The sequence below is a fragment of the Aythya ferina genome (genome assembly GCF_964211825.1).
Source record: "Aythya ferina genome assembly, chromosome: 4".
NCBI lineage: Eukaryota > Metazoa > Chordata > Aves > Anseriformes > Anatidae > Aythya > Aythya ferina.
Genome location: NC_140300.1, coordinates 45,580,247 through 45,605,527, shown reverse-complemented (window position 1 = coordinate 45,605,527; position 25,281 = coordinate 45,580,247). Strand labels below are relative to the sequence as shown.

The following is a 25,281-nucleotide window of genomic DNA, read 5'->3' as shown; positions in this document are numbered from 1 at the left end:
TCTGCTCCTGAAAACCACATTTCCATTCAGTCAAGCAAATGTTAACCATACATTATATTTTCAAGTAAACTGTTTTTGTTGGACACTTAATAGCGCATATATATATAGAGAGAAACTAATAGCATATATATTTGTATATATAAAAACATGTACACACATGTACATATACACAAGTGTATGTTTACATGAAGCTAGTAATAATCTTTTTATAACAGCTAATGCTATAGTATGAATTTAATGACATGTTTAAAAAAATGAAGCTTCAAGGTAAGTAAATTTACTTGTAAATTCATATAAAAATCAATGAACACTTCTGGTCAGGAAAAAGGAAAAAAGTAAGAAGAATGTATATTTTAACATCTACTATGCAAATTAGGAATAAAATAGATTTTTTTTTAATAGCTTTTCACCTTGAAATTAGTTTGTTCTAAAAGTCTTGAACCACGCAGAATATTTTAGTCAACTTGAAGTACTGCTGAGAAGGGAAGTATTCTGCTGATGAAACAAGCAAATGCAATTTGAAATTGGGATCAGTCTGAAACCATTTCCCTTCCATCTCTCCCAGTTTGGCTGGTGAATTGAGGAGAACTAATTGGATGGCTTCTGTTGCCCTTCAGCCCAGGGATGCAGGAATCCTCCTACCCTGGGTTTTTGACCACAGGAGCCTGTGAATCTCAAAAGAACATTTAAGCACAGGAGTCCGACTCCTAACTACAAAAATAAAAACATACCTTTGTGGAGAGCTAATGAGAAGATAATTCACAGGCATATTTATTGGTAGGAAACCACTGCATAAAATGCATGGGTAAGGCAAAACATTGATTAAAGTACCACCCAGGTAAATCAGCTTCCTAGGCAATATACGGAGAGCACTGCCATTGAACTGCTCTGAGGCAGCCAGCAAAAATGCTAATGCAGCCTGCCAAATAGCTGGATGTTGCTGATGGAAAAAATTAGCCTCAGTACATTGGCATCTGGAGTCTGTGACTGCCATCCAAAAAGAAAAGGGACTGGTGCTGTGGAATTGGGTAATTGCACTCCAGCCGCCTACCGCAAGTCTGCTGTGGCTTTGTCATTCAAAAAAAAATATGTATAAATAAATTAAGTGTTTTTAATTAAAAAATGAGGCTTTGAAAGTACAGAAAGTAAGATGCAAGGGGAAGCCATACAATTAACTGGATAAAAGGAATCGCAATTTCTGTGTGTCTGAGTATAACAAACCCAGACACAGGCACATATGCGTATGTGTGCATGTGTCGTTTTGTGTTTCTGGGTATTTGTTTCTGTGTTAACTCTGTGTCCATTTCACAAAGAATTATACACTCCATTTACTTGAGATTCCAATGTATATTACTAGGGGGGGGGGGAAAAAAAAAAAAAAAAAGCCATTTCTCAGCACAGCCCATGTTTTAGCAATTATATTCCTTTCTCTCTTTTTCTCCCCTTTCTGTATTTTGGGGAGGGGGGGGGACAGATGACTATCAGATGCGGGTGATCACCCCCTGTTGTGATCCCCAGGGTATGGGTGTAGCTGGAACAGTGGGGCAGCCAGTAAAGATGCATTACCAGTCCTAATTCTGAAAACGTGCTTGTTCATAGGAGAAATTTGTAGGAGTAATGATACATTAATGCAAACATTTTGGTTATGTGAACGTTCACAGTTTGCTTTGCTGCCGATGCCCAGTGAAATACCCTGAAAAACAATGTATATGCTTCTGCATGGCACTTCCTTTTCAGAGACTAGTTGCAGGTGTTTAGAAGTCCTTCCCTCCAAAGCAGCAATGACACATACTTCTCATCTCATACGCAAAATTTTCAGGAAAGTCCACTTAAGTATTTTGGCATTAAAATAAAAATCACTGCATTTCTTGTACAAGACTGACTAAGGGAAGGTGTAGGTTTAAAACCTCCAGACTAGTGCTCAGAAAGGAATATGCTCATGGCTAAGTTAGCTGTTTCTAAGATCTGAAAAGGTTATCAATGGCAGAAAGCTGCATACCATGTGGACATAATATACTGTTTTACCTACTATTCCAAATATCCATGGATCTGATAAAATCTGACCTCTCCTCTCCTGGATCTACTACAGAGGCAGTGAGTAAGCACATTATTGGTCATAGACATCCATGGGACTAATCATATGCTTAAAGTTACAGGACTGCCTAAGTGCTTTGCTGGACGATGGCCTAATGGACCATGTGTGCTGCACCAACTCCTCATGAGAGGGATCAGCAAGGATGCAACTCAGACTCTTCTGGATTTCTTTTTGGCCCTCAGGGCTATTTGTGCATGTGTGTGTGACTGTAAATAAACCTCACTTTTTATATACAGAGCACCAAACAGGAGGTGGTCCATACGCTGTGGTGGGATGTCCACAGGACGAGACAGGTACTTCTCTGACTGCCACGGGGTCTTTCCACACCACAGGCTGATGTGCAGGAAGAGGAGAAAAATTAACTAGAGGTAAGTATTGGCTGAAAATACCCATTGTCAAGAGAGGTGTTCTGAGGTGTTGTGTTGATGGACGTGTTCTTCATGGGGGATGATGCTGAAGTAAGTGTTAATTTTTAGAGAGTGTTCTTGTATGCTTTGTAAGTGGCAGGAAAGAAAACATTAGTGATAACCCTTTGAAAAAGTTCTTAGCCATTTCTAGAAAACTATTTATCTTAAAAGAAATGAAGCAGAAACAGAATGCATTTGCAGAGAACAAGGTGAAACAAAGGTTATTTCAGACAACAAAACAAAAACCACATTGACTTAAGTGCAACCCTACATAGAAAAGCACTTATGCGGGTACTTCAGGTACAGCATCTACCTGATTGCTTTCCCAAGTCATAGCCATGATTATAGAATATTTCATTTGCTCTTTGCAGTGTCCTCAGGTCTGGAGATCTTTTTTTTTCTTCAGAAAGAAATCGCTGTAATCAATCAAAAGGCGTTAGCATTCCCACCGCTGGGATTATGAATTACATTTCTGTAATAAACATGAATGCCATTTCCCTCATCTCCTGTTCTTTCAAGAGCCCTAAAAGTTTTATTTCAACTTTCAAACTTGCATTGAGGGCTTTGGCTAGGAGCGAATGCTTCTGGCTCACTTGAGCTAATTTGGCAAATAATTTTAAAACAATTTCTATTTTACGTAGAGTTGCAGAGTTTGACATATTGCTCAGTCAGCTCTTATTTCATGAAGAGTTTGTTTGATTAGGTGCCCAGGTGAAACACAATCGGAAAACCTGGTGAGCTGTAACGCCTCCAAGGGGAGGAGGAAATGAAGTGGCTTTGCTTGCTCCTTAGCAGAGTGTTACAACTCCTCAGCTCTGTCCAAAGGGATGTTTTAACAGCGCTGCCACTGTATTTTGTAAAAAGCCCTTTTCTGACAACACATATTGTGCCTGCCACAGGGCATTGCCAGGAGTGTCCCTCTAAGGGGGTTTTTTCAGTGGGCTTTGGCTTGGTGTAAGCACAATGGGCTGCCAGGCCTTGAGGCAGGTGTCTGCAAGTAGGAGGACCAGGCTCAGCCCTTACTGACAGGGCTTCTAGGTCCTGGTGCTCCAGGGTAGGTCAGAGCCACCCAAAAGCCACTTTGGTTGGGGTGGGCTTCATGACATCCATATGATGATAAATCTGAGCTGGCAGGAGGGGCTCTGAAGGGGCTGGGCCTTTCAGGGTCTCACCCAGGCATTGCTGGCCGGAGTGGGCCTTCACTGTATCTCAGCTGAGGCCCAGGCTTGCACTCACAGCCAATTTTCCTCTTGTTCCCATGACAGAGACATGAGCCTGTAGGCTTCATGTAGGTTTTAGGGCATCCAGAAGCATGTAAACAAGTAGTGTCCCCATCCCCATCCTGCAAGGATGGGGAGCCCCAACATCAACGACAAATTCTGACAATAAAGAAGGAATTCACTGAAAGTATAAGTCATGAGATGTATGGCAGGAGGAAAAGAAAAAAAAAAAAAAAGGGGGGGGGGGGACCAAAAACCAGAGCATTGTTTCCAAGCTCCTAGAGAAGCAAGACATGCTATATCCTGAGGACAGAACAAGAAACCAGACCGAGTTTATATAAAGCTACATGTGGAAACCTCCCCTGGTAACAAAATGAGCAATAAAAATCAAATATCAATGAGAGTCCAAACATTCATCTTTAAAATCACTGAGCAGTAAATTACACATCACAGACCTCTTCAGTCTTCTGGCAAAAGCTGCACAAATGGAAACTGCCGAACGCAAATAAAAAACAATGTATTTGTTTAAATCTGCAGCTAGAGAAAGGCTCTGTACCAGTCACATTTTCTAAACAAAGCACTTCTTTTGCCACCTGAATTTCAGAATGCCTTTGTCCAGCACTACCTATGAGGCATTTAATCAATCACAGTAGTAAAATGAAGATGGCAAATTCCTTCCTCTCTTGCCCCCAAGTGAAGAGACGGGCACATTTCCTAGGACAATTTGAAAGAATTTGTCAGACATTCTTTACTGAAACCCACAATCTTAAAATAAATCCAAAGGAACTGAGTGGGTTTGGTGTTCATTTTCCATCAGGAGCTTTTATTTTTCTTCACCCGGGGCTGGATTACATCACAGCCACACTAGCAGCAGCCTGCTCAGCAGTGTGGAAAGCAAGTTTGTGCTGTCGCCGTCTTCTCCTCAAACCAGAGCATGAGGAAGAGGTGGCTCTGTCTGCACCAGAGCCTTTTTGATTCAAATAAGCCAAAACTCAGCATCTCTCCTCATTATTCTCACATCACAAGGCAGCAGCAAGCCCACATGAAGGCAGCTGTTGGAGTAGTTTTTGCTCAGTGTGAGAAGTGCAGAATCTGGCCCTTAAGAAACTGGACTCTTCTTGTGCAGAGGTTGATGGACTACAGGGCTTTGGTGCCATCTTTATCCCTGTCACCACGTGTCAGGCCTATGGACCTGCACTCCACAGGTGCTCTTGTTTTCTCATGTTTTATGTGTTGGTTGATGGAAAGGTCTCCACCACCTGAACTAGGCACTGACAAAAGACCAATGCCCTTCTGAACAACTATTTATAAGACATCAGAAGGACCTTTGCATAACATATTGTTATTTTTATTGATTGGAAATAAGGCAGTATGTCATCTGATATTTTATGAAGTAATGCACAGATGCTCTTAATATGAGAAGCAGCAGTGGGGTTGCAAACCTTTACAGTTCTTTTAGCAGTTCTCTTCCCCAGGCTGTTAGAAGGTGACTAGCACAAAAAGCTATATTGATGATTATTTGGGTCTTTCCTCCCCTCCTCCTTTGGTGAGCTGCGGTGAAACCATGTGAAATGCCCATTTTTGGTAGCATTTAATTGTGGATGTTTGCACAAGACATTTTAAAGCTTCAGTGATAGATTATGAACCCTTTCTTTTAAACATGCCATTACAATTTCCCATTATATTGTTGCAGTGGACTGAACATAGCAGCAAACCAAATCCTAAATCCATAAAAGCAGTAAATTAAATGTGGCTCCAGTGGTTTTGGAGCTTGACCAACAAGTTATCTTTATTAATGCATTCAGGGAAAAGGTCTCATTTTATTACATTATTTTCTTAATGATAAAGGCAGTAATGGAATCTCAGCAGAACACACCAAAGGAATCTTAGTTTGCTGGCAGTTGGGTCAAATTTTTGTGTGTGCTTGGTACAGGGTTCAGACTTGGCAGTGTCCAACTCACTGACTTCTGTCTTGAAAAGCACAGTCTTTTGCTGCTTCTCTGTACTTGCTAGTTGACATTTTCTTGGCTTTAAATGAAATTTTGACACATAAATCCCACATGTCAAATGATATTGTAAAACAAGCATCCAAGTGTCAGCACATAGCCCAATAGTCTAGGGAGTAGAGAATAGAATAAGGAACACCTTTATGCAGTCTTTCATCTACATCCAGCCATCTGCAAGTAATTTGAAACCAGTTTCAAATGAAGCTAGGTTGTTTGGCCTGTTAACACACACAAAGCCAAAGCAGAAGTTTGGAGTCTTCATGGCTTTTATTGACTTGCTAATAAGTAGATAAAGCTTTTATTTTCCAAAACTGTTCTTTTCTCAGATAGCCTATTCCAAAGAAAGCCTAATTGAAATTACAGAAGTCTCTTGCAGAGTGCCACAAATTCCATTTTTAAATAGCCTGCTGATATTGAAAGGCTTCATGATGAGCCTTTCACTTGCAAAGCAGGACCGGTGGGTTCCCCACTGATGAGCTGTTTTGTTTGATTTGGGGAGACACTAATGGTACTAGGTTCCTACAAAACAAGAGCGACAAAGGAGTGCGGATTTACGTGATGATAGGCTGGCTCCGAGATTCATGTCTGAAATCCCATAGGAAGTCTCATGTGCCTGCCTGCTGGGGTGGGTACTTTGCCATACTTGGTTCTTTTCTTCATAGTACCACCAAAAAAACAGAACTGCAGGTGAGCCGTGATTTAACAGGAGATTCAAGGCCCCTCAGCTGCAGCAAACTCAGATTCAGCAGAAATAAACTGCACATTCAAAACGGTATTTTAAATATGAAACCTCTTAGGAATTTCAGATGACACAGAAACATGGACCTTGGAAAAAAAAACAACACTCACCTGTGATCCCAAGAGGAAAAGTCCTGTGCACCTCAATGTGCAGCCACTGCCAGTGAGACCAGAGAGGTGTGAAAGCAAGCATCAGGACATGAAAAATCCCAACTGAGGTTTGTGGGTTTGTAAATTTACCTGAAACATAATAAGTGTAAAGCTTGTGAAGATGTGAAGATCCAGCAGATTAGAAGTAACACATGAAGTAAATGCAACTATATACAGCTGTCAATCTGGCAAATATGAAATATAGTTTTTATATATGTGGATATACATATATGTACATACAAATCTAATTTTAGGAAAAAAAAAACTACCTGATTTTAGGAAAGGTCTGACTGAGAAAAGGATTCTTAGTAAACTTAACCTTGAAATACTTTTGAAGGGTAATTAATAAAGGGCGTTAAATTCCTGCAGGATTTTACTGCATATTATGTGCTGTGAGTGATTTTACTTCACTTGCAGTCATGCTGGGGACAGAGCAATGAGGTTTGGCAGGGGCTGAATGCACAGCTGTGATGTTCAGGCAGAGTATGCCCCGAGGATGGGTTCAGGTGTCTTCTGACTACCCCATCCCAGGCCTTAAAACACATCCCTTGCTCCCACAGGTGGCCTCCACCAAAGCTTGATGAGATCCAGCTACTGCCCTGCGACAACAAGGGTGCGAAAGGGACTGCATGCAGCCAGGTAGGTCCAGACTGAGAACAATAGTTTGAGATTAAACCCAAAAAGAAACAAGTGGAGGCTGGTGAGACAAATCTGCATGGATAGGAACTGGGGAGTGGTTTTGTTGGTTTTAGTTCAGTAAGGCCTTTCAGCTGCATTTGGTGTTTCCATGCTTAGGAAGGTGTTGGAACTGAACAGGACAACTCAACTTAGGACATGGAGGTAGCTATCCCCTCTTCCCATGTATTTTAAATGGTTATCTAGTCTTCATCAAGGGCCTGAGATTCCTCATGTTGTGCTGATCTTTTTTAAAAGCCAAAATCCACTTATGGCAAACGTGTAAGTGAAAGCAAAACAAATGATGCTGAATGTGACAAGCAAACAATAATGATATGAGGTTGGAGCTGAGGGGAATTCTTGTGAACTACTCACATGGCTAAAGCTTTTAGAGATCTCACTTCTGTTTGGTCCGATTCTTGGCTCTGTTTATTGTGCTATCTTTTAACTTCTTGGAGTGACTTGTGACTTAGTGTATGTGAGAGCAAGAGGGGAATTAGATGTAGCAATCATGGTCAGAGGTGGTTTCATCCTAGTCCTGCAGTCCTAACTTAATCTTGCACTGATGGCAGCCAAGCATTCGTTTGTTGTCCTCCAGCACCCTAGCAAAGGGGTGAACCAACTCAACCTCCTGCCTGATTGATCTGAAGGCAATGCAATCCCTCTCCTTTAGAGAAATTCGCTTTTCCAAATGTAGGGCCAGTCCTACCACCATCCATGAGATGACAGTGTCGCTAATGTGGGAGAAAACCCTAAGGAGATCCTCTTCTTCAGATCTCAAGTCCTTCTTCATCAAGATATTTGCCACAATGACATAGACAGGCATTACAGGAGCAGTTAAAGCAAGAGGTACAGACGTTCTTTGAGAGATGCATACTGGTAAATATGGGGCTACAAATAGCAGCATGGATATATCAATAAATAAAACACACCCAATTGACATCATTTGACAAAGACTGGCCTGTTCCCAAACTACTGAGTGCTCTTAGCTCCCAAAAGAGGGTGGTGGTAATGTTCAAGCTGCCTGTTGGGATGGTCTCTCTGGCAAGCCCGGGAGAACAGGTAGGGACTGCTACAACAACACAGGCAGATAACCTCCAGAAACATGCCCCATCTTTGTTTAATTTACTACTGTATATATAGCCTGTGAGAACATTGTGTGTTACCCCTGCAGAAATTTGGCTGTTTTCATCTTGGGTTAGATACCAAGCATCATTTTTTATCAGGTGCCTGGCCTTCTTAGGATTTGCCCAGCTATTTTATTTCAGAAACATCTGTCTTATTTTCAGAAACAAGTATTTAGATAACACAAAGATCAGCTTTGCCTTCTGTATGCCCAGTACAGCCAGTATCTCTCCCTGCTACATGCCAAATCTCTTTGTTCAACTGTGTAGTATGGTGATACATCACAGAAGACATTTCTATGAGAACTTGTGTAAAAGTATTGCATGAGTTGCTTTCCTTAGCATCTAGTGACTGTTAGTATCAAATAATTGGCCAGAAGCATTCTTAATGTCATTCCCCTAAAATCCACACAGTTACTGTTAGGGAATATTTTTATTCACAGATACTTATCTCATGTTTTTGCAATGTTATTTTTTTCAATAATTATGAATTTAAGATTCGCACTTTTAACATACTTGAAGCTGAGTTTGCTGAATGACAGTCCTGTTACATAATCATGTAGAAAGACCACAGAACCAGGGGTAAGATCTGGAATTTCGGACATGCAGAGTTCAACCCATTTTTGAGGATGACATAATTGCACCGAAAAAATGAATGTGATCCATTTTATAAGCTGATCTCATTCAACAGCTAGCAAATTTGTAAGCCTGCTTTCAGAGATCAATTCCCCTCTTTTCCAGTGAGCGGATATGGAGCTCTTCCAATGCACTTTGTTTCTCCAGTTCACAATGCTACAGCAGAAACTGGGTTTGTTTCATACCTACATGGAGCCAGCAAAGCATAACAACACACTTCAACAGTTTATTGACCTTGGCTGTTAACAACAGCATCACAAAACCAGTGATGCAAATTATATTTTGTGGAGTTTCAAAATTTTGTTCTTCCACTTTTTTTTTTTTTTTTTTTTTTTTTCTTAGCAATATTCCTAAGACAAAGGGGAAAGAGCTAGCAGAAAGGTATGTTTCTGCAACAACTGTAATTGTGTTAGGCCAAACAACTGACAGTTTTATGGAGTTTAACTAGCTTCACTCATTTTGCAATTAAGAGTTTCATCAATGCAACAGAGAGAATGTGGCATTTGTGGCCTCTTAAGACTTTGATTTGTTTTCATTGCAATGTTGATGTAGTCCAGACAAATAGGAGACTAACACTACTTCAAGGCATAAGCTTCTGTAAGAAATTTTACACTCTATCTGCTTTTCTCCACTCAGGGGTCAGCTGTGCATCGTATATATTGGTAAGATACATACGATGGTAAGATACAGAGTGATTTATTTACAAGACTTGGTATACTTCCATAGTAGTGAAGAATGTAATAAGCAGCCTGGTGTGCTTCCAAGAATTATTCATCATCAAAGACTTTCCTTATTCAGAAAAAAATTGTCCCTAGATTTTGTAGAGTAATAACAAAGAACTTTTCACATGCTGCCTTCTTGAAGATTATTGAGTTCATCTATATTTTGTTTGTATACATCTACACATAACAGATTTTGGAAAAAATTCCTACCACTTCTAGCTACCTGCTAGTAGCAGTGTGTAATGAACTACCAGTATGAGCAGATCAGCCACATGCAACATATTCGTTTACCTCACCAGCTAGGTTAATCTGCCTCTACTGCATTCTGGGCAGTTTTCAAAGTCACAACATTTAAAAAATCTTGTGGTTACAATGAGGTTTCCTTTCTTCCAGACTTGTTTCACTTACCATTAAATGTACTTTAAAATTCAGATCAAAATTTAACCCTTGCTCAAGACATGTTTGCAACTTTTGAGAAATACGTGAGGTTCTACGTGCACTGTGAAATACAGAAATGATGTAAATATTTTTCTTCCAGCTTTATACACAAACAGGTGGGAGTGTAAATTGACATGAATTACATTACATTTAAAAGAGGCTTGAGTATTTTGCTCTTTGTCTTGTTTGACAGTAGGACTTTTCCTAGTTTGCTGGCCCATGTCGTTCATTTTTTTTTCCTGTTATCCCTTCACTTGAGTGCAAAATGTAAAATGGTGGGTTTGTATGTCTTGTGGGGCAATGCACACCATGGGCTTTTACTGATCTGCTGCATCAATGAAAAACACATAGGCTATTCTCAGGAGCTGCATGAAATAATAAAGGAATTTTCTTTAATATCCCCGAAGGCACTGTGCTGAAGAGATATTTTTACTGTTAACACCATGACTAAATAAACCAATAAAATATGAAAAGATAATAGCTGAATTGGAAACATTTGCATATTAACATGATTTCTATTAAGTGCACTGATGCTAGCGACAGAGATTTGGAAACATTCAAAACTTAGTCTTGCATTCAGTCTGCTATCTTTCCTCAAAATTTTCCGTGCTTTCCCCTTCCTCCCACATCTAGTCATTGACCATGGGAATTCTCAGTTTTACACAGACAAAGACTCTTTATTGTCTGCTCTAACATGGCAAATTTTCTGTCTGCCTGTTGGATTCTAAAATGACCCCTACATTTTTGTAACAAGATTTAGCTTATAAGTTTGAGAAGAATGTGTACAAGAAAAAAGCATAATAATATAGCTTGGCCAAAAAATGCTAGGAGATGCTGAACATACTTAGACATTGGCCTGATCTTCATTAACATTATTCATGAGACTGTGGTAGGGAGGACTACATTTTAGTTCTGAAGTAGGAGAAAAAACATTAAGAGGCTACAGTAGAATTTGGGCATAATTTCTGAATTTAAAGCTGTGACCTTGAACAGCCACTTTCACCCACTCCATACCTTCATCCATTATTTCTCTCCTATTCTTCAGGTATGCAAGCCATGTTTCTAAGAGGCCAGATGTTTTTCCTCCAGGGAAGGTAGCACCAAGAATCCATAGGATTGCTCACAGGAGACCAAGACTTACACAGCTGGAAAAGGATTTCGAGATCTATTCCTGTAGAGTAGAACAAGATCCATTATACCCATGTCATTCTTGACAAAAGTCTTATTTGGTCCTGGCCATAGGGACCCCACAGACTACTCAATGCGGTGCTGCACTACCTGTCCTATTGGAAGGTCTCCAGAACATCTGTTTTGAACCTTCTTCATGGTAAGTCAAGCCCTCTATACCTTGTCCTATTCCCACTGATTCACAGAACAACATATTACTTATCCTTGCATCATGACGGCCCTTTTCGTATTTCGGGATTTTTACTTTAATGCTTTCATCACAAGAGTATTCCTGAGCAGCCTCAGTTTGCTTTGCCTTTCCTCTGAGGTCATGTTTCTGAGATCATTCCTGCTGGCCTCTCCTCTGGACTCTCTCTAGTGTTTGTGTATTTTATCCGGTGACTATTAAGACAAAATGTGGCGACGTAAAAAGTTGCTTTTGGCGCCTGTGGATGGTCCAAGCTGTGGGGAGATCCACATGAGCCAGGATTTCTCCACAGCTGTCTGGGCCCTTCTGTCCTCTGTGGAATGCGTGCGGTGAGAAATTGGTACACAAATTGTGCTTGCAGCAACGACGAATGCGGGGAAAGGGAACATATGTGAATGTCCTCTGACAGTTAAACAAGACAGACAGTGAAAGGATGCTTTACAGGGAGAATACTTATGGTAACGTGCTGAGAAAAAATAAACATATTTAATTCTCCTGGCAGCCAATCAACCTTGCAAAAATCTGTTCTCCTCCACTCAGTGAAGGCCTAAGGCAAGGTCAGTGGTACCCAGAAAGCAAAAAATGTTGAGTTTTGGAAAGAGATCACACTGTAGCAAACAGCTCTTGCAGCCCCCCAGGCTTCTGCTGCTCTTGAGTAGGAGGGAAGCCCGTTCTCCTTCCTCTTCCCCTTGGGGACACCACCATGTCCCATGTCCTGTGGCAAGGCAGGGGCCTGTTGCACTGTGTCCCCTTGGGGTGACAAAGCTGTGGATGCCAAGGGGGCAACCAAAATGTGCAGTGCCCCAGTGCAAGCAGTCAGTGGAGAGGATGCCAGCAGATGGTGCTCCAGCCCATGCTGCCTTGCTCTTTAGGTTCACAAAGGTTATGAAAAAAGTTATGGTCTTGTTTTGAAGAGCATCTTGCTTCCTGCTGCCCCCCGGTTTGGAGCCTAGAGGTCACGCTGCATGATTTAGGGGATGGAGTCAATCAGTGAGGACAGGCTGAGTTTTGGGTACCAGCTTTTGAACATGTGCAGCCAATGGCTAATGAGCAGTCTGTACAATAAAACCAGACATATAAGGGCTGTGACAAATGCGATGGAAAAACAAACAGTTTGAGGAAAACACAGTGTTCTTGTGGCATTACTAAGGACAGAAAAGGAACAGAATCAATTCTTTAAAAAAAAAATATACAAGCTCTGATTTATTTTCCTAACTCAAAGGAGATCTCAGGAAGTCCTGTGTATTTTTTCTTCTCTATTATGCTGTAACAGCTGATAGAAGCTGAGATTAAAAATGTTCCACACAAGCAACAGTGTTGTACAATAAGGAAACATATAATGTAAGTTAACAGAGTGATGTTATTTCCCCTGTTTTATGTCCAACATAGCTTGATGCTAGCTTTGTGGAAAGAGTGTGGTAATTCTCTAGGCAAATCTGCCTATGCACTGATCCACTGCTCACCAGCGGTTCCTTTAAAGTCAAATAACTCAATTTTTAGAGGCTGTTGGTACAGGAAACAGGGAGAAACTGCAAGCTTAATTCAATTTCTCACTAAAGAAGGGAGCAATCCTATTTTTAACAGGATAAAGTATATCAGTAATTCCTTGCTCCTTTGTATTTTTTTTTTAAAAGCTTTGAGTACTGAAGGCACATCCAGTGCATCTAAATAGCAATGCAGTGTAATCGACAAGGCTTTTTAGCAGGCAAAGGTGACAGATACTGCCCAGAAACGATTTTTACATCTGATCCTTCTCTCTCTGCCATTGCTTGTATTCTACTCTGCTTTATACATTTTATTCCATCTAGACTGTGTTCATACTGCTTAATCCACTTGGTTGAAACTGAAGAGTAAAATGAGCGAAAAAGGTCTTTTTGACTTGGGTAACTTTGTCTTTTTGACTTGGAGCATTTCAGCCCATGTCTTTCGAGATGCTATGTCAGGTCCATACTCTACATCCTCTCCACATCACGCAAAGCTAGGACGTAAGAAAGCTCTGATACTGGTCCCAGGGTAGCCAAAAGCTGAAATGAAGCTTCACATCTTATGATGTGTCCCTTTGATTCCAGGGGTGGGATCTCTTCCTCCTCAGGCTGCAGCAGGGTGAGGGCTTTTGGAGATAAATTCTTACCTTGGGTGGTAGCAGAGATCACACATGGCAGTAAGTCTGGAGGCTTGCAGGGCTGGAGTGTGGCAAAGCTTGCTCCCTGGCCAGTGGGTGTGCAATGGGCACTGCGGGCAGTGGCATGGAGGAGGTGAGGAGCAGGGCAGCGTGCCAAGGCAGGGTCAGGAAGGTGTGGGTGCCAGCCACATCTTCTGGGGCTGCCCCACTGCAAAGCTCTCACTCCAGCGTGGGCTCTGTCTTTCAGCAGGAGAGCATTAGCTTGTCACCTTCAGCCTCTCTCTTTCCCATGGTTTATTCCACCTCCTGTGCTGTTAGGGCTGGGATTTGAATGAAAACAGACTCATTCTACATCACACGCTCCTCTCCCCCATTGTCTCCCTTGCTGCTCTTGCTTATTTATAAAGAGATCAATGCAGGTGACACCTAGAAATTGCTTACACTCCTTAATCTCTAAGGTGTTTTTTGAATGCTTCTGCCCTACTGCTGTAGCTTGGTGATGCTTATTTAACATTTTCCCCCTTGCCTCTCACACACTTCATTTACAATGCTATTATTTCTATCCATACAAAATAGACTGTAGAAACAGGCAATAAAATCTTGTGAAGTATGCCTCCAAATGGAGGGGCAGTAATTTATCATAATACAAAGAAGCTTCAGTGTACACAACCTGAATCTGTGCAACTTCTACCCATAAACTTTCTATCCACATCGGTACCATGCAGAGAAATGCTCAGCCGAGGTATGAAATGGCCATCACATTCTGTATGCACATGGTTGGGGATATATGAAACACTGTATAAATTGTCAAAAATATTTGATTTGTTTTTCTGATTGTTTCTACTTTTATTCTTTAAATCAAATGATATTTCTAAAAGTAATGTTTCAAAACAAAACCATCAAAATGTTTCAATCTGAAATGATTGAAAAGAAAATGATCTGAATGTACATAATTTCCTTCCTCCCATATTCTCTTCTTTGGGTACAAATTACTCAGGAAATCAAGCCAAATATGATACTGGTTCTACCACCTAACAAAATTTTGCTGCACTCTGAAAAAAATTTCTCATCTTTTTCACATACAGCTTTGTGTTCAGCATCAATGCATTTTTCAAAACTGCCTCTGCAACTTTTATTCTTATTTATTATTTACATTAGCACCTGCGGGGTTAGGGGTCTGTCTGGAGATATCCTAAAAATACAGTCTTTGTCTCTGAAACCCCATAATTTTCAGCATCTCCAAGGGATTTCAATGCATGAAAAAATTCAGTTCTGGTACTCTCTTTGAATTAGCTAGTTAGTTAATTCTTTGAGTGATGTGAGTAAAACATTGGATACTGTGAAAGAGGCAGCAGGCATGACTCCTGAGGAACCACCCCATAATATTTACCAGATTTAGATCTCCTCATTTTCATAGTATCTCCAGTCTTGAGTAGTCACATGAAAGACAAAATGAATGAGCTATAAGAAATTCACACCATGCAGCATTACTATAAGTAATAAATCTCCTGTAGAAAAGGAATTTGTATAGAAATAATAAAAGTATCGGATGGTAAGAAGAAGTGAAACCAGCTGTGTAATATAAAAGAAAATCTTTATCCTCATCTCACTGGTGAAAACTAATTCAAACAAAATCCATTACATAAATCATACACTTGAAATTATTTACATAAAAACAGATGGAGAGAGTTCCTACTGTGATAATGATGTTTTAGCAAAGTATGTCTTCCACAGATCAACCAACTTTCTGCAAACAATGGAATTTATTCTGCTTTCGTCAGGGGTGTAAATCTCTCATAGCTTCCCTGACTTCTGTGGAGGCTCAGGTACAAGGCAGGGCAGTGCCTGCTCCCACTGCTGGAGCATCCTGCCGGTTTTGTGGTTACAGCCTGCAGAAACATCAGGCTGCACAGAAACACAGGTTTTGCCTGCTCCCCACTTTTGGGGGCTGGTGCAGCACATGCTGTCTGTTTTCACAGCACCATGCATGCTGCTGAGCATTACCCAGCTTTGCTATTAATTAGCCCAGTGTGTTTTTATACATTTTTCCATTTATTGTTTTGTTTCCCTCTCCTGCCAGACCAAAGGCTTTTGTGGGCAGACCAGTAGGACCATGTACCCCTTAGATGATACTTTATGTCCCTGCCTTTCTCCCTGCCTGCTGCTGTTCCCACCATCCTGGGGACCTCATCCCATGGTGGCTTGGGAAGCCACCTCCTCCTCTTGGCAGGAGCTTCCCAATACCAGGCCAATGGGGTAAAGCTTCCCTGACCCGCCAAAGGGCCCTTGGCACCGTCTGTGCCAAGATGCAGCACAGGCTAACCAGCTTGCAAACTTGCATGTCCTGTGTTCCCTTTTCTTTTTTTTTTTTTTTTTTTTTTTTTTTTTTTTTTTTTCACGCTGCCTTTTCCTATCACTCTTTTAACCTGGTAAGAAAAAAAAAAAGGTTCATGGGTAACCAGGTAATAATGGAAATCCTGTTTCTACTGACTTTGGGAACTGTTTGGAAGGTATATCAAATCAAAGAACAGATCGCCACGTAACTAAGATATATTTGATGGGTATTTGAAAAGGCTAGATAAGTTAGAACAAACCATGCTGGCCATGGATTTAACACAAGAACATCAAGGTGCTGATACTTCAATGCAGATGACACTGAACGGTCTTCAGCTTGTGTATGAGGCTCATTGTGCAGGATTTGAAACTTTTCAGCTTCTCCTGATTACTCTCCTTTAAGAAAATAAATAATACTGCAATTTCCACCTTGGTTTATGGTGCTTCTAACTCTCTGAATGACCCCCTGCCCAACAGAGCCCCCCCACCACAGCTAATTCCACCGCTCCTGCTCTACTTCTTCAACTGCTGTCAAAAATGGCTTCATGATCGAAACATGCTATTTCTGTCAAAATAACTGCCTTCATTTCTTCCACATGATGGAAATATATGCTGTCCCTTTAAAAATGTATCATAAAAATGAATGTTCGTAAAATATGAGTCAAGTTTCCATATACCTTAATCAAATTCTGGAGGGTCTCTGGGGGACAGCACTTTCACTGCAGCTGTGCAATGTGAAGTTTGTTCCAGTACTGATTGAAAATATTTTTGTGCTTCCTTCATTTTTGCCAGTGAAAACCCCAAGGCACTTTCTGCAGGCTGAAGGCGCCGTTATTTGGGGTGACAGTGATGGGTCACAGAAATGGTGTGGAGAACTAACTAGCAGACTTGAAACCAGCAGAGTCCCCAAACCGATTGTCAGTCTTGAAATCTTCGGAACAAAAAGTGTCTGTCTTTCTCATTCTTTATTTTTATTCCACAGGGGAATAGACAGGACCAGGTTTGCATGAGCTATGGAGGTTGTCTGTAAAAGCAATAATGTGATTGTGTGATTGGGTGTCACAGTTTTTAACATGCTTTTTTTATATTTTATTTTTATTTTTAATGAACAGGGTAGTATAGTTTCTTAACTTCCTCAATTTTTCCCCCTCTCCTCCCTTGTGTTCCCCCCAGCATTACCATTGCCTGTACTGTCAGGTTAGTATAGGATAGTCATGGCAGTACCCATGGTTTATCCAGACTGTTTGCTTTCTTCTCACTCTGAGTGTCTTCACACAGCCTTACATTTTCCATCAGGAACCACATTACCTCTTTGCTCTTTCCTGGTGTTCCCAGGGAGCTTTGTCTCTGCTAGGCAGGAATCTTCCTTCCTCTGGGGCCATGACAGTCTCTTCAGGGCAGCTCTAGCAGGGCATTTTCAGTGGAGGTCCTCTAGTCTTGAAGAATCATCTCTCAGCGTGTTTTAATTACCAACATGGGAAAGGTGTCCTCATCTAGTGCATTAGGTGAAGAGTTATACAGGACCTTCAGCTTCAGATAGATTTAAAAAAAAAATCAGCCAAAAATTATGTAATTCAAGAGCAAAAGCCATCTCAATCCTCCAAAGGCTCTGAACACATGCTGTCGTGCCAGTACCTGGTAGCCACCTGGGTGAGGTGGGGGTAGGCCCTGTTTGTTGAGGCTGATGTACCCTCTACCCCATCTGTTAATGAGGCTCCTGGGTGCTGGGCTGATCTCAGCAGGGTGAGTGCCACGCATACCTGCTCTAGACCCATACTAAACGTGGCCCGCCTGCATTCGCAGTCACCCTGGGATGTGACTGGTCTGGCATTGTGGAGTCTTGGCACCCAAACCACAGCAATCCATCAATTCCAAAAGGACATTGGTGGTGGCTTTTCAAGGAACTACAGGAATCAGAGATCTGCCAGTGGAAGATAGCTCTTCATTCACAGCATATTTTCCAGTGCATTGTCCAATCCAGCTTTAAGTGATTCAAGAAATTAGGCTTCCCACTACCATTTCCCTGGGGTGGATATTCCACAGACTTACAGACCTCACCGTTAGGACATTTTTCCTAATATTCTGCCTAAAATTACCTTTATTTTTTTGCTGTCTCAGGAAAACATCTTGGTCGTATGTCACTGTCAAATGAAAGAGAAAGTCAGCATTTTTAGCATCCAGCGCAGCCACCTCCCCAGTACTTGAGCTGATATTCGTTTTGCTATTCAGAATATTTGTCAGGCTGCTTCACCATTCCTCTTCAGGCTTGACTGTATTTTTATGAGCTACCAAACCCACCCATTTATTATTACTGGCAACAAGTAAGTTCCATCCATTCTCGAGGACATAAGAAATGATCCAGCCCTAGGCATTACCTGAGCAAAGGCACTTACTAAATGAACAGAAACCACAGTCAGAATCCCCACGTTTCTCTTCAGCCCGCCAGATAGTCACAAAATGAAGAATTTTGTAAAAGTGTGCTGCACAACAGTGTCAGACTCTTACTATTGCATTTCAAGTTTAGTGATGATACCGCTTTTTCCTGGTCAAATTTCCAGCCACACTGTTTTATGCTTTGACCCAGAAAACCTCTGCCTGTGGACCCCCATTTGCTCGCTCTCTGGCTTTCTGGAGCATCCTTCCCAGACTTGTGCATTTCGGGTCAGTGAGCTTTGCACCCAGAAGCAGTTTTCAGGTGGCAGTGGTGGAGACTGGCTGAAAACACAGCCCGCAGACTCTGTATTAATTGGCGTGCACCTCTCACGTACAGGTTGTGTCCAGAGTGAATGCTGAATCAAAAGAAATAGCACAGGAAAATATTTCATGCCTTGTCTACTGTTTCTGAAGCAAGGAATTATAGATATCTTTTTAATAGCTTAATTTTTTGCTCACTAAGGATGGCAAATCTCGCCCTTTCAAAACATACTTCTACTTTTTGGTAGAAATCAGGGTGGAAATGGAAGTATTGATCTCTGGTTCTTTCAGGTACCTTAAAGGAGGCTGTAGTGAGGTGGGGGTTGGTCTGTTCTCCCACGTGCCTGGTGACAGGACAAGGGGGAATGGGCTTAAGTTGCGCCAGGGGAGTTTTAGGTTGGATATTAGGAAGAACTTCTTTACAGAAAGGGTTGTTAGACATTGGAACGGGCTGCCCAGGGAAGTGGTGGAGTCACCATCCCTGGAAGTCTTCAAAAGACATTTAGATGTAGAGCTTAGGGATATGGTTTAGTGGGGACTGTTAGCGTTAGGTCAGAGGTTGGACTCGATGATCTTGAGGTCTCTTCCAACCTAGAAATTCTGTGATTCTGTGATTGATGGAAAAGTGTGCAGAGACTTCTTGTGAGATTTGTATTTCTTTATAGACTATGAATGAAGCTTACAAAGATGCTGAAAGCGTGTGAACCATGTATATTCTTCCTATAAAACTAATTATATCCAGGCTCAGAATAAAACCAGCTACTACAAAACATTGCTGCACAGACCCTTTCCCCATTAACTATTGAACGCTCTGAGCAAAAAGGCTGATTTTTCAAACTTTTGAAATGTCTCCTGTGAAAATATTCCAGGTGTCCTCTCAGAAGGTACTCTGAAAGAAGAAGAAGAAGCAAAAGAAGAGAGGAAAAATAGGGCATACTTGTGGTTGAAATTTGGATTTCCCCCGGAGTTCTTCTCTTGGAGTTCTGCTGGCAGCAAAGGATGCCAGGAGTGGAGATGTTTTTCAAGAATCAAATCCAAAGCTTGAAGGACGTGCTGAAGAGGGGGGTAAGCTGACCCTTCTGGAGGCATTGTTGAGGGTTTAAACACTGTTTACACCTCATAAGACACAGCTCTTTTTTTTTTTTTTTTTTTTTTTTTTTTTTAAAAAAAAAGTAGGTTAATTGCTGTAGTGGGGAGTGACATGAAGTACAGCTGTCTGGAGGTGCTATTTTACAATTCTCTTTGTATCTCACTGCAACTTTCAGTGGTTGTGGGTTGATTGGTTTGTTTGTTTTTAATGCTCAACCCCATCAGCCTGATCAGTGTCAGTAGGACCTAGTTTTGAGGTTTTGGATGGTTTTATTTCCTGGAGGTATTATTGGTCTACCACTTTTGCAGACCAAGAATAAGAGTTGCATGCTATATGAGGCATAATTCAAGTGATCGTTAGAAGTGATTTCCCTCCCAGCATGTTGAGAGGGAAAGAGGGTTGCTTCATTGTTTCTGTATTAGCAGAGTTGGTCTCACAGGAGTCACAAATAGAGCTGGGGAGAGGCTCGTGCATGTTCCTTCTCACCAATGTCATACACCTGGGAGCTGTGGGAAACTACTGGCTCTTCTGGAGAACGTGGAGATTGGATTCCTCTATGCTGGGTGGACATCCAAGGAAGGATTATAGCCATGCATTGTGACTGCTCTCGAGGAGGCAGATGTAGTGCTCTGTTTGATGTTACCAGGCATCTGTAAGTGAGCTAACCATCGACACTGAATGGGGTCATGATTGCTTGTAGACTTCATGATTGCTGTTGTGAAAAGCCTTGGCATGCTTACATGCTGCCTGTCAGATTTACATGTGTGCCTGCAAACCTATGGGCTGTGCTGAGCTCTCCCAGCAAGGCTGGAATTAATGAAAGGGCATCACTGAATTCAGTGGAGGTAAGCACATGTCAAACCAATATAAATACTTATCAAATCAGGCCTTGGGTTGCTTTATAAGACAATAGAAGTGTTTCAAAACCTCCCTGGTTCTGTAAATCCTGTGCAGGTAAAACTCTGGGATTGGGCTCTCTTTGCTTGCAATTTTGTATGTCTGAGGCACAAAGACTAAGGTCTGGCTTTATGTGATGTACCCAAAGTAATAGCTACAAAAGTAGTAATAGGTTATTTTTGATCCCACCCAGCGGTATATTCCTTTAACTGATAGAGACAACCGATGCCTTATAACTTGACCATCTGTTGTCAACAGACATCTGAGCCTCAGAATTAGTAGGGGAAAAAAAAAGGGAAAAAAAAAAGTTTGCTGATGCTTCTTCATACTTCATGTTGCAAAGTTGCCAAGGCCATGGGGAGAGGGGAATGGCTGTAAGATTTAGCATCTTTACACACTTGGAGCAATGTTTGAGGAGAGGAAAGAGTGAGGGGCATAAGCTGGGGACTGGGCTACAGCTGTCTGTTGAGGTCCGAGAAGTATGTGTGTGCATCATCTGTGAGCTATTAAGCACTCATTGCTTTTGCCATCTAATATCCTTGTTCAGGAATGTACATACTTCAAAATAAATTAGACAGGGATACGGTATCTTGTATCTGTCTTAACTCATCTGTCTCTGCAGAAGGAAATTCCCCACTCCTGGGGTCCAGATCCTTCTGGCTGCCCAGAAGCAGCAACAGCAGCATGTGAAGCCAGCAAGCATCCACTACGTGCACAGGAAGATGACAAGCAGCAACTACTCATGTGCAAATCGGTGCGTGGCTTGCACGGACCCCCTGTAGGGGTTTGTAAGACCTCCAGCGATCTGGCCTGGTTGCCTGGAAGTTGCCATTGACTTTCAGTACAGGTGGGGAAGGGGCCTGGGGCGCAGCCACCCACGGGTCCCCCAGGGCTGCCCCACAGCAGGGGAAGCCAGCAAAACATCACAGCCCCCAGCCAAGGCACCTCAGGGCTGCCCTGTCCCACTCCCAGTTAACGCTGATGAGGGATATCTCAGACATCTATTGGGCTGAAATTATGTTGCTCAGACTAAACATATTAAATGAATTACAGCAAATTAGCCCACGTTCCCTGGTGACTTGAGGCCTGTTAAAAGGCAGTTATGGTAGTTATTAGAGAGTTGCCTTTAGCTACTGCTTTGTTGATTCAATGTTCTTTGCATGCAAAAAAAAAACCCTCTGATCAGAGGTGGACTCCTCTGTGACAAGCAAGTACTTCTTACTGGATGAAAGGGATGAACACACGGCTGCACCACGGACCAGCAGACATGTCCCTGGAGCACCAGGTGAGCTCTTCTGGAGGGGCACTGGAAGCATGGGTGACTGGTGGGGGTCTCCATGGGACATAGAAAAATCACAGGGGGCTGAAGGAGGCTTTGATGTGGAGGGACCACAGCTGCATTAGTACAAGTGGGAGTAAGGCTTGGAAAGCCCTGCTGGCGTGGTTGTGTAAGTCAGTGGTCTTCCTCTTGAGCACTCTGGCATCCAAAAATATCCTCACTGGAGAGGGAGCGGGGAAGGGTGAGATTGGAGAAAACCAACATCTCGGACCAGTGCTCACCATGGTTTATTATTGCATATCCTTTGAGGACTGTGAACATTTACCAGGGTTTGGAAATGCACAGCTGAGTACATGGTCCCAAACCTGACATTTCCACATGCTAAACAGGACAAACCATCAGCAAAATGCCACAGATTCTGAGTCCTACTGTTTACATGCTTTTCCAAAAGACTATTTCTTGTGAAATCAGGTTCACCCTGGATTGTTGGAAAATGCACCTTAAGCTGCTCATTCAGTAACTGCAGCCCTGGCACAGGTTGCCCAGAGAGGCTGTGGAGTGTCCTCCTTGGAGGTCTTCAGAAGCCACCTAGACATGTCTTGGGCACCCTGCTCTGGGTGGCCCTGCTGGAGCAGGGGTTGGACCAGATGGACCTAGAGGTCCATATCAACTGTAAACAGCCTGTGATTCTGTAACAGCTAGGTAAGCGACTGCCGGCATTTAACCGTTTGGGTGAAATGAGAAGGTGTCTCAGTTCCAATTCCACTGCCAGCAGACCACCTCTCAGGTTGTACCATCAGTGCTGGTTACAATTGACCAAAGGCTGTTGAGGGCCCTGGTTGCCTTCCTGATCTTGGCAGAGGTCTGTCTTCAGGATAACTGCACGAATTTTGCACTACCCTCTGATGTTACGTACTCCCAAGTGCCCTGTGTTTGGCTGGAAATCCTGATGGTCTGGCTCTTCTGGTGGTAACTCTGTGTGTTTCAGGGGTGCAGTGGCACAGAAGATGAAAGCTGAGGTAATGAGAACAAAATTAGTATCCTTGTCTCTATGTTTTTTTATTTGTCTTCTTGGAAATAAGACACTGTCCTTTCTCTGTGTTTGCTCTTGGCTAATATTAGGCATATGATATGGACTGAATACATAATTTAATCAAGACTCAGAGTTGCTTGATTAGTGTCATTTGGATCACATTTTGAGGTTATTACCACAAAATGGGCTGGTTTTGATATTTATTAATTTTTATTATTATTATTATTATTTTTTTATGATGATACAGGTAATTGTGTTTTTTTCTCTTGTAACTTTAACTAAAGAGAAAGCTTTCCTAATGCAATCATCTAGAGAGATTTCCTGAAAAGAAACCTGCAAAGGTAGGTTAACGGAACATTTCACTACACCTACTAACCCCCCAAAATATGTTTCCATTTACAAATATTTTAGTGAAGATGCATTATGCAAAATATTTTACAGTCAAGCAGTGTAGCTGAGCATTTACCTTCTCATGGTGTGGTGGACCTCAGATGTTTATCATTTCATTTTTCAGTGTATAGAAATACAGTTGTTAGCAATATGAATTTAGAGCACCACTGAACCAAGACACACGGATTAAAATAGTTCTCCTGAAGAACAGTGTGATGCTCTAATTGTAAGTGGAAATGGGATTCTGGTCCTAGAAGGGCTCTGCTAGTTTGGAAAAGCTGCCTTTGGGCCCTGCATAGGGTTCCTGGGATAAGGAGGACCCAGAAGGTTTCTCTCTGGGCAGCTGGGTTTCTGCTTCATATTATGGTTAATTATACCACGTCCTCATGTGCTCCCTGGGATTCAGACGCCAGGAGTTCAGGTTCCTTCCCCAAACCTCCTACTCCTGGTGCTGCTGCTGAACCCCTGGAGCTCCAAGTTCATTCTGAGAAAATGTTCTGCAGCATCAGGAAGGGTTTGCAGGAAATCAATGTGATCATTAATGACTACAGGATTGCATTTCAGCTAAGAACTGTGCGGTCCTATTTCTAGGTTAAGAGCTAATTCAATTTGGGTGGATGTTTGTCCTTGGAGCAGCTCACTTCTCCTCAAAATAAGCTCCTCATTCTTCCCTATTCTGAGAAGCTCCATTCAGGTCCCCAGGTCTGGGGGCTGACACAGGAGCATTGTTCAACAGATAACATTTGGCTAATCTGAAATTCCAAAAGAAGGTGAATAGTGAAATAGGTCTGAGCAGAGGTCAGATTTCAGCTTCCTCTGGTGTGTGTATAAAGAGCAGATTCTGTTTCTCACAGTCAGCTAGGATTCTGCTCTGAGTGTGCCACTGGAGTAATTCACAAAATGACAGTGTTTTCCCAAGCCTTCACTCGAATTTATCTTTTGGTATTTTTTTCCCCCCACTTTATTCCTCACATCATTTTATTTCCTATTAAACAAAGTCATAGTGTGACATAAGCATAATAAACCTTATAACTTACAATCTAAAAAATCAGTGCTATTCCAGCTGAGAGTCTAAGAGTCATAGCATGTGAATGCAGCTTTCTTTTTTTTTTTTTTTTTTTCCCCCCCACGTTATGCTTTAAGAGGTTTCCTTTGCGAACCGTTTGGGAGCTTTAAGCTGGAAGACTGCCTTACAACCAACCTACATAGATACATGTACACATATGCGTTCATGGATATTTCACAAGCCAGAGGCCATGTCCATCTCTGACGGCTTGGTAGAGAGCATGTCCCTCATGCAGAGGTCTAATGGTGACAAAATAACACGTGTTTCTATTGCTGTGCAAAATGGGTTGCAGGCTCAGACACAGTGGGGTTACATACAGCAACAAAAACCCTCTGGGACGAGGGCTGGAAAAAGCCTCTGCAGGCCCTTTCCCCATCCCAGGCAGGATCACCTGTAACTGATGTGTTTTTTTTGTTTTTTTTTTGTTCACCTGGCTTTACTCTAAACTCTCTGGCACTGGGGCCTGAAAAAGTTTCCTGAGCAATTTATTGCATGACTCTCTACCCTTTCTGTTAAAATACTTTCCTTAGTGAATAGCTTAAGTCACTGCTGCTGAAGTGACAGCCTGCTCTTTGGTGTCCCACAGAGAAGGGAGTTGATCCCACCCCTCTGGGCAGTGAGTTTTTACAGGCCTCCCCTCTGTGCCCTCTGCTTGGGGTTTCATACCTCTCTGAAATTTTGTTCCTCAAGATTTCATTTTGGGGGGGGGGTTCAGTATTTAGGACTACAGACCCCAAACACTGACCGGGAAAGCAGTGCTGCAAAGCAAACCCCTGCTTTCCCACTGCAG

General features: G+C 42.1%; 2 long non-coding RNA genes across 2 annotated transcripts; one reads left to right on the top strand and one right to left on the bottom strand.

The window, feature by feature from the left end:
• Positions 1–5,048: 5,048 nt before the first annotated feature.
• On the bottom strand, positions 5,049–7,103 carry LOC311436634. The gene is made up of 3 exons (XR_014692982.1): positions 6,886–7,103; positions 6,578–6,706; positions 5,049–5,750 (listed from the first exon to the last, which is right to left on the bottom strand). It is a non-coding gene; the product is annotated as an uncharacterized lncRNA (long non-coding RNA).
• Positions 7,058–21,311, top strand: LOC311436633. The gene is made up of 6 exons (XR_014692981.1): positions 7,058–7,099; positions 7,177–7,255; positions 9,688–9,713; positions 11,257–11,538; positions 19,606–19,801; positions 20,266–21,311. It is a non-coding gene; the product is annotated as an uncharacterized lncRNA (long non-coding RNA).
• Positions 21,312–25,281: the final 3,970 nt, after the last annotated feature.